A 15,290-nucleotide genomic window follows, 5' to 3' on the forward strand; every position below is an offset into this window, starting at 1 on the left:
CTCCCCCTTCCGCTCACACAGTCAAGCAGGGGCCCTCGGGCAGCCATAGGGAGGAGGATCAGCAGGCATACCCCCCCGGGGCCATCCACCCAGGTGACTCCGGGAGTGTCCGGCCCATCTGAATCCCCTCTTCCTGTGACTTCAGCAGCTCTAGCTCCACAGGCCAAGGAGGGTGTAACTGCCACACAGCAGGACCCTCTCCAAGTCTCAGCCCTCCAGAGGATGCACACCAAGGTCATCACAGACAGGGTGTAGCAGTCAGCAGGCTGCCCCCACCTCTGCAGTGGATGGTCGGGGAACACCAAGGCAGGGTTAGGAAAGTTAAGGAGAGTTAAATGTTTTATTTATGCATCAGGTATAGAATGCACAAAGTATGTCCTTTTGTCTCCATTTCCCAGTGTGTATTGGAGGAGCAATCCAGACACTTGTTCCAAGTTTCCTTAGCTAGAATTTACTTCTTTGGTTTTACATTTCAAACACACCAGCATCCCTCATGGCTTCAAATGCCTTCAAGGCATCATATTTCTTATAGATGTCAGCATATACTCTCTTCCTGGAATCACCTACTACGAACTTGAAAGCACCAGCTATGGAAAAAGCTAAAGTAAAAGCCACAGCTTTTACAGGTGAAATCGTAGACGTTTGGCCAACAGGCCTCTCATCGCAGGCTTGGCAATCACAGCAGAAGACATGGTTTACTCTCTATCCACACAGCCTTCACCTGCCAGAGAAACCAGGTTGCACAGCCTGGGCATGGGTGTTGATCACTTGTACATAATGTTCACTATTGTCAATAAACTCCCAAGAATGTCTCCCTGCCTGTGGATCCTTGTTCTTTGAGCAGTGTTTGTGTCACTCAGATGTGAAACCTTTCTACACAAGTTAAAGGCAAGTGTTTCAGTTCAGGTCCTCTCCCCTGTGCTCTGTGCAGCCTTCAGACCAAAGTGATGGACCGGCCTCACACTCCCTGGGTACATTACTGATGTCTGCACCTCAATGGTGCTGGTCATTGCTGCCAGAATGTAATGGGCAGGCATCACAGAGTTCTCTCATTCTCTGTGTGCTCTCAGCACCTTTAAGGTGGGGCTGGCCCTCATCTCTTCAGCATCTGTGACCAGTGATGCTGTGCTCCTGAAGGGTTCAGGTACTGAAGGCAGACAAAGGATCAGGTGCTTCTAAAGTTTCATGGCTGCACCTCCATGATACGACCCTGATCACAGAGCACAAGCGAGCTGCCCTCGACCAGACAGAGGTCAGACATTCTCGGAGACTATGTGAAGATCTATGGAGTATCCTCACTGCATGTCGTCATCTTCCTCCTGCAATCGAGCGACTATTAGGGCCTCCATTATGTCTCCATGACAGAAGCATTCTCACAGAGAATATCTGAATCGCCATAAGCCGGACTTGGGTCAAATGTTCATAGTTGCAATGTGAGGATCTATGGTGTCTCCTCACTGCATGTCGTCATAATCCTCCACGAATCTAGCAGCTATGAGGGCCTCCCGAGCGTACCTGCCTTGGCTGGCCAGTGTGAGGGCCTCATCCGCGCCATCGTTGCCTTTGAGAATCTCCTCACCCTCATCCCCATCGGTGTCCTCCTCAGCAGAGGAGACCTCCAACTCCTCCATCTGCTCCTCAGCCAGCTCCTCTCCCCCTTGCAGCGCCAGGTTGTAAATGGCGCAGCAGACAACAACGGTACATGAGACCCTCTGTGGACTATATCACAGGGTTCCACCAGACCAGTCCAGGGACCGGAACCTCATTTTCAGCATCCCGATGGTCTGCTCCACCGAGTTGCAGCATGAACCTCGTTATACCTTCGCTCTGCTGCAGTCTGAGGCCACCTTACAGGCATCACCAGCTACATCCTCTGCAGGTAACCCTTGTCCCTGAGGAGCCATCCCTGGAACTTCTGTGGACCTTGGAAGACTCCAGGGATCTGTGAATGACTGAGGATGAAGGAGTCGTGCACACTCCCTGAAAACCGTGTGCATACCTGCAGGATGCGTTTGTGGTGGTCGCACACCAGCTGCACCTTCAGCAAATGGAATCCCTTGCAGTTGACATAGTTGACCCCTTATTGCGATGGAGATCTGAGCACCATGTGAGTGCAATTGATGGCACCCTGCACCTGTGGGAACCCGAGACTTGGGCAAATCCAATCACTCTTGAATACTGGCTTTCCTGGTGCTGGGCGAAATGCACAAAGTTGTGTGCCCTCACAAAGGTGGCATCCGTGACCTCGTGGATGCATTTGTAGGCGGAGGCCTGTGAGATCCTACAGAGGTCACCTGTGGAGCCCTGAAAGGAGCCACTGGTGTAGAAATTGAGCGCCGCTGTCACTTTCACGGCCACTGGCAGTGGATGCCCTCCATGTCCCCGTGGCGCCAAATCCTGGAGTAGCTGGCAGATGTGACCGATCAGTTCCTAGACATGCGCAGTCTCCGGCGACACTGGTTCTCAGTCATCTGCAGGAATGAAAGGCGATGTCTATAGACCCTGGGTCTAGCTAGGCGCCGACCACCGAAGGCTCAATGTGGCTCTTGGACAGCAAGTGTGGGAGACCCAGCTGCCCCTTCTTCCAAAGGGTGCTGCTCCTTCCTCTGCACAGCCAGGCACCTCAGTCACTCTCTTCTTTGTCACCTTCGTTCTCTGTAAGCCATGAGGCATACAGTTAGTTCACCAGGCTCCATGATCCTGATGTACTCCTCCTGCAGGATGAAAGATGGAGACATGAGGTTAGCGTGGGTGTAATAAGAACCTGTCTTGGTTAAGTCTGAAGGCTTCTTGATGCATCCCGGAGAGCGCTGGCCTCTACTTGTTTGGCCCAGAGATTAGTGCACTGCATGGCTGCACGAAACCCCACCCACCTCTGCCCCACTCTCTTCGACCGATTGGCAGCAGCTTTGCCCACTGGACTGCAGCACAGGCGCAAGCATTCTCCTAACCCGCACTGCAAGGCTGCACTGTTAGCTTGAACCATGGGGGAGACTGGTCCAAACCAGGATGATGACATTGTAAGGGACTGTGAGCCCCTCCACCAGTGATTGCTCCATGGCCAGCTTTAGCAAGGAGATGGTACAATGTGCCCAGTTGTCCAACTGTTTTGCAGTCCACTAAAACGCTCATTAGATTGCAATCTGTGCCCAAGGGATGAAGAGCTCTGGAGCACTTGGTGGCACTTTCATGCCTCTGCATTGCTTGAGTGGGCAGAGAAGCTAGAGGCCCGACTCCAATCACATCAGTGTGGCTGTGACTGAACTGTCTCAGTTGCAGAGGAATGGTCACTTTATACAAGGTTTCCCTAATGTGTGGCTGCTTCCCTCGCCCACACTCCCCCCGCCACACGTGCTTGTGTACTACCTTCAGCTGCAGGGCAGCCCTAACCCCCCCGCTCCCCAAGTCACCTCAACTGCAGGGCAGCCCTTGCACTCCCTACTTGCACTTTCTACTTCACGACGCAGTGAAACCAATTTTTGGCCTTCACGCCATATTGTCCATTCACACCACCGAACACACTCGAATCCAGCGGGCACAGAAAATCCTGGCCTCTGCTTCCACTGCCTTTTGAGGAAGGGAGTTCCAAAGGCCCACTACCCTCTGAGAGGAGAAATTTCTCCTAATTTCTGTCTTAAATGAGCGACCCCCTATTTTTAAACAGTACCTAGACACTCACAGATTGGGGCATTCCCAAACACATGACCAGGCATATGCACACTCACACATACATACCCACATACACCTCCACACACTTAGACACACAGACGTCCACATACAGGCACAGATACACAGGTATACATGCAGATATACACACACGCATTGGGCTGCCTCATTGACAGAAACACTTGTTACTGTCATTACTGGGAAAGCAAAGCAACGTGAATATTTGAGGGGTGACTAGTCTTCACTATTTATGCAGGGACTTAATTGGCCGTTCCTACTTCAGCTCCATATAATCTTCCCATTTCTCCAGATGGTGAATTAGTTGTAGTCTCCAGGGTGGCCAGACAGTCTGATAAACCTTTGGGTTAATGTGAAGCATGTGATAAATGAACACTAAGTGTCTGGTCCTAGCGGCTATCATCAATTCTAACAGTTTATTATGGGAATAAAACCACCTACAGGCAAGCTGACAGATGGGTGATTAAATTCTTCTGTAACATGCCGATCTCACACTAGCTCATCTCCCTGCTTCACCTATTGAACCAGGCATTCCCAGGACCAAGTGCACAATGACAGATACGTCCTCCACTCCTTCCCTGGGAGTGACGAAAGGCTTCAATTTGCAAAGCATTATATTATACCTCCGAGTAACCTCTTGAAATGCTCCACGGATGACTTTGAAGTGCACAGAATTAGGTCAAATAGAGAAATGTGAGGGAGAGAAATGGTGAAACTGATAATCAGGCTGTGTTGACTACTGTGTTTAGGAATTAGAGGTCTAATGGGACTAAGGCAGCGTTAGCTGAGCCTGGGAGAATCGGAAGTTTTGACACATATTGTGGACACGTACCAGGTTATACATTTAACCTGAGGAAAGGAACAGGACATTACACTAGCACCATGTATGAAGACTCACGGGAGGACAATGTATCTAGGTCTCTAACATCCTCCAGACAGAGCTCCACACATGAATATGTGTATAAAATGGTGTATTTATTAATTGCAATGATCTAAGTCAGCAACTGAAACAGCACTTAACTTTCCATCTCTCTCTGTCTCCTTTCTCTCTATTCTCGCTGCTTCTTAGAATGCTTTTAGATTTGCTTTGTACACCCAGCAGCCTTCTCCCTTTCACCATGGGACTGAAGAGCCATCAACTCCAGCTTTATGTCACTCGTTGGGTAGCATTCTCACCTCTGAAGCAGGAAGCTGCAGATTCAAGTCCTGCCCAAGGGACTTGAGCACATAATACAGACTGATACTCCAATGCACACTGAGGGAAAGCTGCACTGTTGGAGGTGTCATCATTTGGATGAGATGCTAAACTGATGCTCTATTTATCCACTCAAATAGAAAAGATCCGATGGCTCTATTTGGAAACCAATATTTATCACTCAACTTGTGTCACTGAAACTAAGTTACCTGATCATTTTTTGTACTCCCCTCCCTCACTTGCTTCCTGCCTCTCACCACCCCTCACTCTCGAGCCCTCACTCATGGCAAGGAATCAGGAGAGGGAAGTGGCGAGCAGGAGAATCAGGGAGTGGGAGGGCCGGAGAGAGAAATGCTGAGCAGGAGAGTCAGTGAGCAGGAGGGTGGGGGAAGGAAGTGGTGAGTGGGAGGGTTGGGGAGGGAAGCAGGAGGGTCAGGGAGGGAGGTGGCGAGTTGGAAGGTTGGCAAGCAGTAAAGTCACTGAGCGGGCTGCAGGAAAGACAAATGCTGACATAGCTTTAGTCTCCAGAAACTGACATGAGTGAATTTCAGCTGATCGATCATGCTGTGCTTGGCTCTGTTCTGTTAATTTCCTGTTGTAGCGGAGTCCACCAATTCTTGTTCATAGGCCAGAGTGGCAGTAAAACTCATTTATCTTCAGGATGTGCACGGCACTTGATGGAATGTCGCACGGTCGCTTCGAGGGAACACTGGGACAGGGGACCAAAAACTTGGCCGAGATTTGGATTTTAAGGTGTATCTGAAAGGAGATGTGGAGAGGTGGTGAGGTTTAGTAGGAGATTTTCAGAGCTTAAGGCCTGGGCAGCTGAAGGCTCAGCCATCAATGGTGGAATGGTTAAAATCAGGATTGCTCAAGATGTCAGATTTGTGGGAGTGTAGAGATCGCAGAGGGTTGTGGGGCTGGAGGTGATTACAGAGATAGGGAGGGACAAGGACATGGAGAGATTTGAAAACAAGGACGAGAATTTTTAAATCGAGGTGGTTCCAGACACATGAGCTAATGTAGGTCAGGGAGCACAAGCGTATGGGTGAATGGAACTTAGTGAAGGTTTGGCAGCAGCTGAGTCTTGGATGAGCTCCAGTTTACAGAGGTTGCAAGGTGGAAGGCTGGCCAGGACAGCATAGGAATAATAGAGGCTGGAACAAACTCATGGGAATATCATCATCTCCAATTTGGCCTCTGCACCATACTGAACTGGAACTGTATCGCCATTCTTTCATCATCTCTGCTTCAAAATTCAGGAACTCTCTCCCTAACATCACGGTGGGAGCGTCTTCACCAGGCGGACTGCAGCTCACAACTGCCTTCTAGGGAGGACCAATAGATATTGGCTTTGATAGTGGTACCCACATCTTTAGAATGAATAAGATCATGGCATTTAAAAGGAATGTGATGAGTTCTCACACTCACATTGGTAGTCCACAGGCTTTAACAGCCAAGGCCCAATAATCTGTTCAGATTATTTGAGGACCGCATTAAGTTTGCTTATGGGGGTGGGGTTGGGAGAACTGGCCAGTGGTTATCACAAGGCATTTAATCAAATTCCATATGAGGGATTGTTAAAGAAGGTCAAGGATGAGTTGAAAATTGACTGTGTTGATTCCTGGAGTAAGAGGTAGTTCTAAATGGAAAAAAAAAAGCATTGTGTATGATACAATCAGTGTTGTGTTCTGGACAGCCTGCTATTGAGGAACAATGCTCACAAGAGAGTAGTGTAATATTCAGTTATGTTAAATCAGATGGCCCAGTGCCAAAAATAAGAAAGAACATCACTCCAATAAGTCAAGGCCAGTGAATTAGAGCACTCGGAGATATTAGTGTACAAGGGCTTAGTGTGTTCTCATGCAATCCATTTGCCTGATATTTTAGTGGTTTGTTTTAAATAGGTTAGTACCTCTCAAAATGATGCACTAGGTAATTTCTCTAAAGTATGTAAGCAACCACACTCCTTAACATCTCACAGTCGTGTTTTAAAGCCTAAGCTAGTTAAGAATTTGTGGACAGCTTTCAATGATGATAAACGTACTGTGATAGTTACTGCAAAAGCTAGAAGGTTGTCCACAGGCAAATGTGGAGGAAGAAAAGGATCTGAGTGGGATTACTGGTCAGTGGCTGATTTTTTCCTTGTGGTCATCTGTGAGGTGTCACACAGCAGGATCTCACTATGTATAGTGTACATTGTACACTCTCATCTGATCAAAACTGCTCAATTCAACCCCTCTTCAGTTAGGTGTCAACCTTGCCTCTGTGAGTAGCACTCTCATCTCTGAATCAGAAAGTCAGAATAAAACCCACAATCTCAGGCTGACGCTCCCAATGCAGTATTGCAGGAGTGCTACACTATCAGGGGTGTCATCTTTACAATGAGAAGCTAAACTAAGGCCCTGCTTTTACTCTCAAATGGATATGAAAGCAATTATGGGAATATTTGAAGTAGAGCTGGGCAGTTCTCTCTGCAGTCTTGACCAATATTTATCCCTCAACAGCATAAAAACAGATTATGTGAGCATTGTCACATTCCTGTTTGTGGGAGGTAGCAAATTGGCTGCCATGTGTTCTACATTACAACAGTGACTACAAAAATATTTAAATTGGCTGTACCGTGCTTTGTGATGTTCTGGACTTCTGAAAGTTGCTATATAAATGCAAGTCTTTCTTCCTCTCCTGTTTTCAGTGCAATTCCTATGATACCTTTCCTCTGCTGACTAACCAAACTTGTGCAAGTCATAGTGAAAAATCCCTTAACGTGCTCAACAAGAGCGAATTCTGGGAAGCTCACACTCTGCTGAATAAATCTTTCTTTGAATGAGTTTAATTCTTATTGTACTGAACTTATATGCACCTATACAGTTACATGGTGAGTAACTGTTCTCTTGCCGTGATGGAGCTCTGCAGAGTTAAAGGGGTGGATTTTAACTATTGGACAGCAGACTAGGCCAGGCAGCATTGGTAGGGAGAGGAGCAATCGAGTAGAGGAGGAGGGAGCCTGAAATAGAAGTAGCCTACATTGACGGAACTTGGAGAAACACTCCTGTTCCTGTTGACCCCACAAAACTGATTTAAACTTATCACTTTTCCTGCTATTCAGCTGCACTGCCAGTAAAATTCGTCTGGCACACATTGTACACCCATTGTCTCTCAAATTGACAATCAGGACCCCTACTCACCATAGAACCTCCATTGTTGAAATGACCCACTATCTGAAAACTGGGAGACACACAGGATACTGAGCAATAGACTCATTTCAGGATTGCATCGTTGGGCTAAAAGTGAGAAGCATATTTTACCCGTGATTTGCGGAGTGTTTCTATCCCATTTCTGCCTGACATTGTGAGCTAAAAATCTCCCACACACAATGAGTGATCCTTACCCTGCTGAATAAACAGAAACTCTATACAATTAAACTGTGATTAAGAACCTGAGGGCAGGTGTAGGCCATGGCCCCTCAAGCCTGCTGTGCTATTAAATAAGATCATGGCTGATCCTTAACCTCAACTCCACTTTCCCACCTGATTCTCATATTCCTTCATTCACTTACAGTCCAAAAATCTATCTGTCTCAACCTTGAATAAACTCAATAAGCATCTACAGTCATCTGGAGTAGAGAATTCCTAAGATTCACAACACTTTGAGTGAAAAAGATTCCCCTCATCTTAGCCTTAAATGATCATCCTTTACCTAGAGATTGTGTCCCAGCCAGGGGAAAACAACCTCTCTGTGTCTTACCTTGTCAAGGGGGCAAGGGGATGTTGTTTAAGGGGGAGGCGGTGGCGTAGTTGTGTTGTCACTGGACTAGTATTCCAGAGACCCAGGGTAACACTCTGGGGACCTGAGTTTGAATCCCACCACAGCAGATGATGGAATTTGAATTCAATCAATAAAAAATCTGGAATTAAAAGTCTATTGATGACCAGGAAACCATTGTCCTTTATTGTAAAAATCCATCTAATTCACTGATGCCCTTTAAGGAAGGAAATCTGCCCTCCTTACCTGGTCTGGTCTACATGTGACTCCAAATCCACAACAATGTGGTTGACTCTTAAATGTCCTCTGAAACGGCCTAGCCCGCCACTCAGTTGTATCAAACCACTAGAAAGTCAATAAAAAGGAATTAAACCAGGAGGACCACCCAAAATTGACCTAAGCAGCAGAAACAACAACAGCAAACTCAGCTCTGTTGACCCTGCAAAGTCCTCCTTCTTAACATCTGGAGGCTACTGCCAAAATTGGGAGAGCTGTCTCACAGACTAGTCAAGCAACAGCCTGACATAGTCATCCTCACGGAATCATACCTTACAGACAATGTCCCAGACTCCACCATCACCATCCCTGGGTATGTCCTGTCTTACCTGCAGGACAGACCCAGCAGAGGTGGCGGCACAGTGGTAGACAGTCGGGAGGGAGTTGCCCTCAACATCGACTCCGGACCCTATGAAGTCTCATGGCATCAGGTCAAACATGGGCAAGGAAACCTCCTGCTGATTACCATGTACTGCCCTCCCTCAGCTGATGAAACAGTGCTCCTCCATGTTGAACACCACTTGGAGGAAGCACTGAGGGTGGTAAGGGCATAGAATGTACTCTGGGTGGGGGGACTTCAATGTCCATCAACAAGAATGTCTCGATGGCACCACCACTGACTGAGCTGGACATAGCAGCTAGACTGGGTCTGTGGTAGGTGGTGAGGGAATAAGAAGGAAAAACATACTTGACCTCATCCTCACCAACTTGCCTGCCGCAGAAGCATCTGTCCATGACAGTATTGGTAGGAGTGACCACTGCACAGTCCTTGTGGAGACAAAGTCCCATGTTCACATTTTCACATTGAGGATACTCACCATCGTGTTGTGTGGTGCCACCACTGTGCTAAATGGGACAGATTTCAAACAGATCTAGCAATACAACCACAATCTGTAACCTCATGGCCCAGCATATCCCCCACTCTACCATTACCATCAAGCCAGTGGATCAACCCTGGTTCAATGAGGAGTGGAGGAGGGCATGCCAGGAGCTACACCAGGCATACCTAAAAGAGGGGTCAACCTGATGAAGCTACAACACAGGACTACTTGCGTGTCAAACAGCATAAACAGCAAGTGACAGACAGAGCTAAGCGATTCCACAAACAACGGATCAGGTCTAAGCTCTGCAATCCTGCCACAGCCAGTCATGAATGGTGGTGGACAATTAAACAACTCACTGGAGGAGGAGGCTCCACAAATATCCCATCCTCAATGATCAGGGAGCCCAACACATCATTGCAAAAGATAAGGCTGAAACATTTGCAACAATCTTCAGCCAGAAGTGCTGAGTGGATGATCCATCTTGGCCTCCTCTGGAGGTCCCCAGCATCACAGATGCCAGTCTTCAGCTAATTCAATTCACTCTACATGATATCAAGAAATGGCTGAAGGCACTAGACACTGCTAAGGCTATAGGCCCTGATAATATCCCAGCTATAGTACTGAAGACTTGTGCTCCAGAACTTGCCGCGCCTCTAGCCAAGTTATTCCAATACAGCTACAACCTTGGCATCTGCCAGGAAATCTGGAAAATTGCCCAGGTATGTCCTGTACACAAAAAGCAGGACAAATCTAACCCAGCCAATTACCGCCCCATCAGTCTGCTCTCGATCATCAATAAAGTGATGGAAGGTTACATCAACAGTGCTATCAAGTGGCACTTGCTTAGCAATAACCCGCTCACTGATCCTCAGTAATCATTCCCTGCTCAACAGAAGCTCCATGCAGTTTTACAATAAATGTTTTTAATTTTCTTCTACTCAATGTTCTCTCCAGGGCTTATTCTTTTTGTTAGATGCTCTGCCAGTAGTGGCAGCCCTCTGGTACCTCACTCAAGTGACTATTCTTTGTGAATGAGCAGAGGCACTTATTGTCTGCATCAGGGACAACATTGTGGACAGGCTTGATGCTGTTCTCAAACCTTTTCCATGCAGTTGGACTTTGCACGGGCTTAAGGAATTGTGTCAGGAGCTGGCGGTACAACATAATTGCTCCACCACCAATCTAGGGGCACAAGCCGAATTATACTATCCCCAGCTACTATCCTGGTTGAAATCAGTGTTGGCTATGGACCAAACTTGGACCCTTTTAGATCTGTGTAGCCCAGGACATCACGAGGTGGTGGCTTTACAAATTAGCCATTAACCAAAGTGCTGTATTTTGGGAAGACTAACATGGTAAGACAGCATAATATAAATAACACAATCTTAAAAAGTGTTGATGAGCAGAAAGACCTTAGTGTTCATATACACCAATCCTTAAAACAGGTAGGGAAAGTTGATAGGGTGGTGAAAAAGCTCCCAAATTTCTTGGAACTCCATGTTTGAATTCTCCAATAAGGTTTTCGCCCCTGACATTGTATAGAAGCAGCTGTTATCAAAGTCACAAATGAACTCCTATGTGACTTTGACAAAGATAAACCTTCCCTCCTCATTCTTGTCAACCTGTCTGCAGCCTTTGACATGGTTCTCACACCAGCCTCCTCCAACGCCTCTCCACTGTTGTCCAGCTGGGTGGGGCTGCTCTTACCTGGTTCATTACATCTAGACTTGACTATTCCAATGCACTCCTGGCTAGTCTCTCACATTCTACCCACCATAAACATGGGGTCATCCAAAACTACACGGCCTGTGTCTTAACTTGCAGCAAGGCCCCTTCCCTTGTCACCCATGCGCTCGCCAGCCTACATTGGCCCTCATTCAAGTGACGTCTTAATTTTAAAATTCTCATCCTTGTTTTCAAATCCCTCCATGGCCTCTTCCCTCCATATCTCTGTAACCTCCTCCAGCCCCACAACCCTCTGAGATTTGTACTTTCCTCTAATTTATGCCCCTTCAGCATCCCTGATTTTAATTGCTCCACCATTGGCTGCTGTGCCTTCAGTTACCTTTCTACTTCGCTTTCTTCCTTTAAGACAATCCTTAAAATCTACCTCTTTGATCTAACTTTAGGTCATCCCACTTAATGGGCTGGATTTTGAATGAATCGGGATGACTCAGGAGCCCTTTAAAAATGGCAGCGAGGACCCGATTCCAGTATTCCCATCCCCAGTCCCGGGGTTTCCAATTTTTGAGCACTCCTTTTAAGGGTGTGGGCTGGTTTTGGCCACAAGCCCACACCCTTCACTCCTGACCTGACTGGCTCCATTGCGGGATAGGCATGTCCTAGTCTTCCACAATTTTCATGAAGTTAGGCCGGCTTTTCAAAGAGTCATGGTTCACGGCACCTCTTGTCTGCATGACGAGACTTTATGAAAGGTAAGTTCAAAAGGTCCTCCTCATGCCACCCATACCAAGAGCTACCTGCCCAAACAGCCATATGACCCCCCTCATGCCCCCAGTGCTAAGCTATGCCCCTCCACCCACCCACCATGGCCCAATTGACAGCAAAGGTCAGAAAGCCAGAGCGGTTAATCAAGCATTGTTTTCTCTGGGGCTCAAGTGTTTCAGTACCCTAATCGATGTCTGGGCTCTCAGCCAAGAATACATACTAAGGCTTGGCTGAGAGCCCAGAAATCCATTAGCCTATTGCAACACCTGAGCCCGGGGAAAACACTGCTTGATTGACAGCTATGGCTCTCTGGCCTCTGCTGTCAATGGCACAATGTTTATTTCCACAAGGTTAAAAGGTCTCAAGTGCCTCCAGTTTCAGCTATTGGAACTTTAAAGGGTTAGGGTGATTGACACTTTTATCTCCCTGTAGTAAAAGGACTTATTAATATAGTGGAAAGTTATGAATGAATTACTTTTTTAAAAGCTTTTTTCACACATCTATTGTCTTTATGGGGTTCAAAGGTTCTATACAGTGTCTCGTGGTCTATTGGCATGGAAGTGCCACAGCTTAGCACAGGGGGCATGAAGGGCCCTTGGGTGTGAGTGGAGGGCCATACCTTGGCACCGGGGGCATGAGGAGCCATAGGGGTTGTTTAGGGGGCATACCTTGGTTTGAGGTGCCATAGGGGGTGGGTGGGCATGAGTTGGCATGGATGGGGCATGGGGAGTGTGTTGGGTGTTGATTGGAGTGAGAGGTGAGGGTTGAAGGGCATTTCTGTTTTTATTATAACTGGGACTAAGTCCCACGTCATTGAAATTAGTCTTTTAAACAGCCTGCCTCAGAACCCCACCGCTTCTGTGGCTGCCTCTGACCTTTTTCCTAGATCGGCTTGTTCCAGCCTTCACCCGCCTGCCCATCCTCGGTGACACTTTATCATGAGGCAAACAGGCCAAGCTGGGAATTTTCCTGAATCCTGATGCCCACCTCGAGGATAAAAATCAATCCCAATATCTCCTATGTGTCATAGATTGTTTTATAAAGCTCCTGTGAAGCACCTTGGGACAGTTTAATATATTAATTGTGCTTTATAAATATAAGTTGTTGTTATTCTGTGGGTTACCTGAGTTTGTAAAAAGAGGAGTAGAAAATCAAAGCAATGAGATCATGCTAAAACTTTATAAATCACTGGTTAGGCCTCAGCTGTGGACAATTCTGGGCTCCACACTTCAGGAAGGATGTAAAAGCCTTGGAAAGGGAACGGGAGGTTTACCAGGATGTTACCAGGGTGAGGGATTCAGTTATGAGGAGAGGTTGGAAAGGTTAGGACTGTTCTCCTGGAAAACCACTGCATTACTTTGCCAAGCAAAATTATGGACCAATCCAATGGAAGTCTATGGCTGTCAATGCTCTCTTAGGGCCTGGTACCTGAAGGAGGAGGAGGTTCCCCTCGGAACAGAGAAGGTTAAGAGGTGACCAAATAGACGTTTTCAGGATGATGAGAGATTTTGATTGAGGAAATAGGGGGACAAAATATCATCTCTGGTTGGTGGGATAATAACAATAGTTAATAGGTTCAAAATTATTGGAGAAAGATCTAGGCTAGGGGGAGATAATGAGATTTTTTTTTCCTCATGTAGTTTTTGGAATCTAAAACATTCTGCTTGAAAAAGTGATGGAAGCTGATTCCACAAATAATTTGAAAAGGGAGCTGGATGGTACTTGAGGACGAGGAACTTATAGAGTTACAGATGATAGCAGGGATGTGGGACTAAGTGCAACTTCTCTTTCTAAGAACCAGCACAGACACAATGGGCGGAATAGCCTCATTCTGTACTGTACATTTCAATGATTCTATGAACCTATTGTTTGAAAATTACATCAGGAAGCTTGCTTATCTATTGCATTAAGTGGATCCAATGGTACTTGTTTCTAAGGCGTTCAACTCAAACCTTCGCTCTCGGTGCCGAAATGTAATAACTCGGTCTCTTATAAACAGAACCAATATGGTTGAATGGCCAAACCCTTCCATAAATCTGATTACAGTAGGGATCACTGGGCAAGTGAACTAATAAACTAAAATGAGATTTGCCCTGTTACATGAGAGAATTGGGCATAATTTTTCTGCTTTCAGCAACAGTTGCATTCATGCATATAATTGATTTTAGAAATTACCAAAATACATAAGCACAACATTCTGCTGTTTGTTCAGAGGATCCAGCTCAGATATTTAATAATCCAATCCCTTTGCCAGCAATTAATCTGAAGTTAAGACAAATGCACATTCTGGCTTCAGACAACTGAAGGGGAATATCATTTTCAGAATTCTCTCTCTCTCTCTCTCTCAGCGTGGCTGGCAGGACTCCTCTAAATTGGAATGCCTATGCCTTTGGGGAGTTTGGTGTGCAATGAGCAAGATATTGGTCCTTCACTTCTGCAACTCGGATTCAAGTCTAGGTCTGCTGCACAGAGCCACAGCTGGCAATCCTTACCCGGCTCAACCCAACCTTACGCAGTGAGTAACAGGAAATTCCTATAGCATGTAACCCTTGCCCTGCTGAGTAAAGAGTGGCTCTCTACAGTTACACAATGGGTGACTCAGGTTATGAATAAACAGTCATTTTGAACAGTTACAAAGCAATGATCAGTATCATGTAACCCTTAACCTGCTGAATAAACAGTAACTCTGTACAGACTGAGTAACCCTTAATCTGCTGAATAAACAGTAATTTACAGCAATCCTTACCCTGATAATTATAGTGTAATTCTGTATAATCACATGGTGAGTAACTCTTAAACTGCTGAGTAAACAGTGACTCTGTACAATCACACAGTGGCTAATCCTTACCCTGCTGAATAAACAGTAACTCACTGTAATCCTTATCCTGCTGAATACACTAAATCACTGTGATCCTTAACAAAAACAAAAATACCTGGAAAAACTCAGCAGGTCTGACAACATCTGCGGAGAGGGACACAGTTGATGTTTCGAGTCCGTATGACTCTTCATCAGAACTAAGACATATAGAAATGAGATGAAATATAAGCTGGTGGAAAGGGGTGGGACAGAAGAGCTCGACAGGGGGCCAGTGATAGGT

The 15,290-nt window shown here is 46.4% G+C and overlaps 1 pseudogene; it reads right to left on the minus strand.

Annotated features, from left to right (window-relative positions):
- Window positions 1–306: 306 nt before the first annotated feature.
- LOC144693434 (cytochrome c oxidase subunit 6C pseudogene) lies at window positions 307–751 on the minus strand (annotated as a pseudogene).
- Between the last annotated feature and the right edge of the window lie 14,539 nt (window positions 752–15,290).

Source organism: Cetorhinus maximus, chromosome 18 (genome assembly GCF_964194155.1).
Source record: "Cetorhinus maximus chromosome 18, sCetMax3.hap1.1, whole genome shotgun sequence".
Lineage (NCBI taxonomy): Eukaryota > Metazoa > Chordata > Chondrichthyes > Lamniformes > Cetorhinidae > Cetorhinus > Cetorhinus maximus.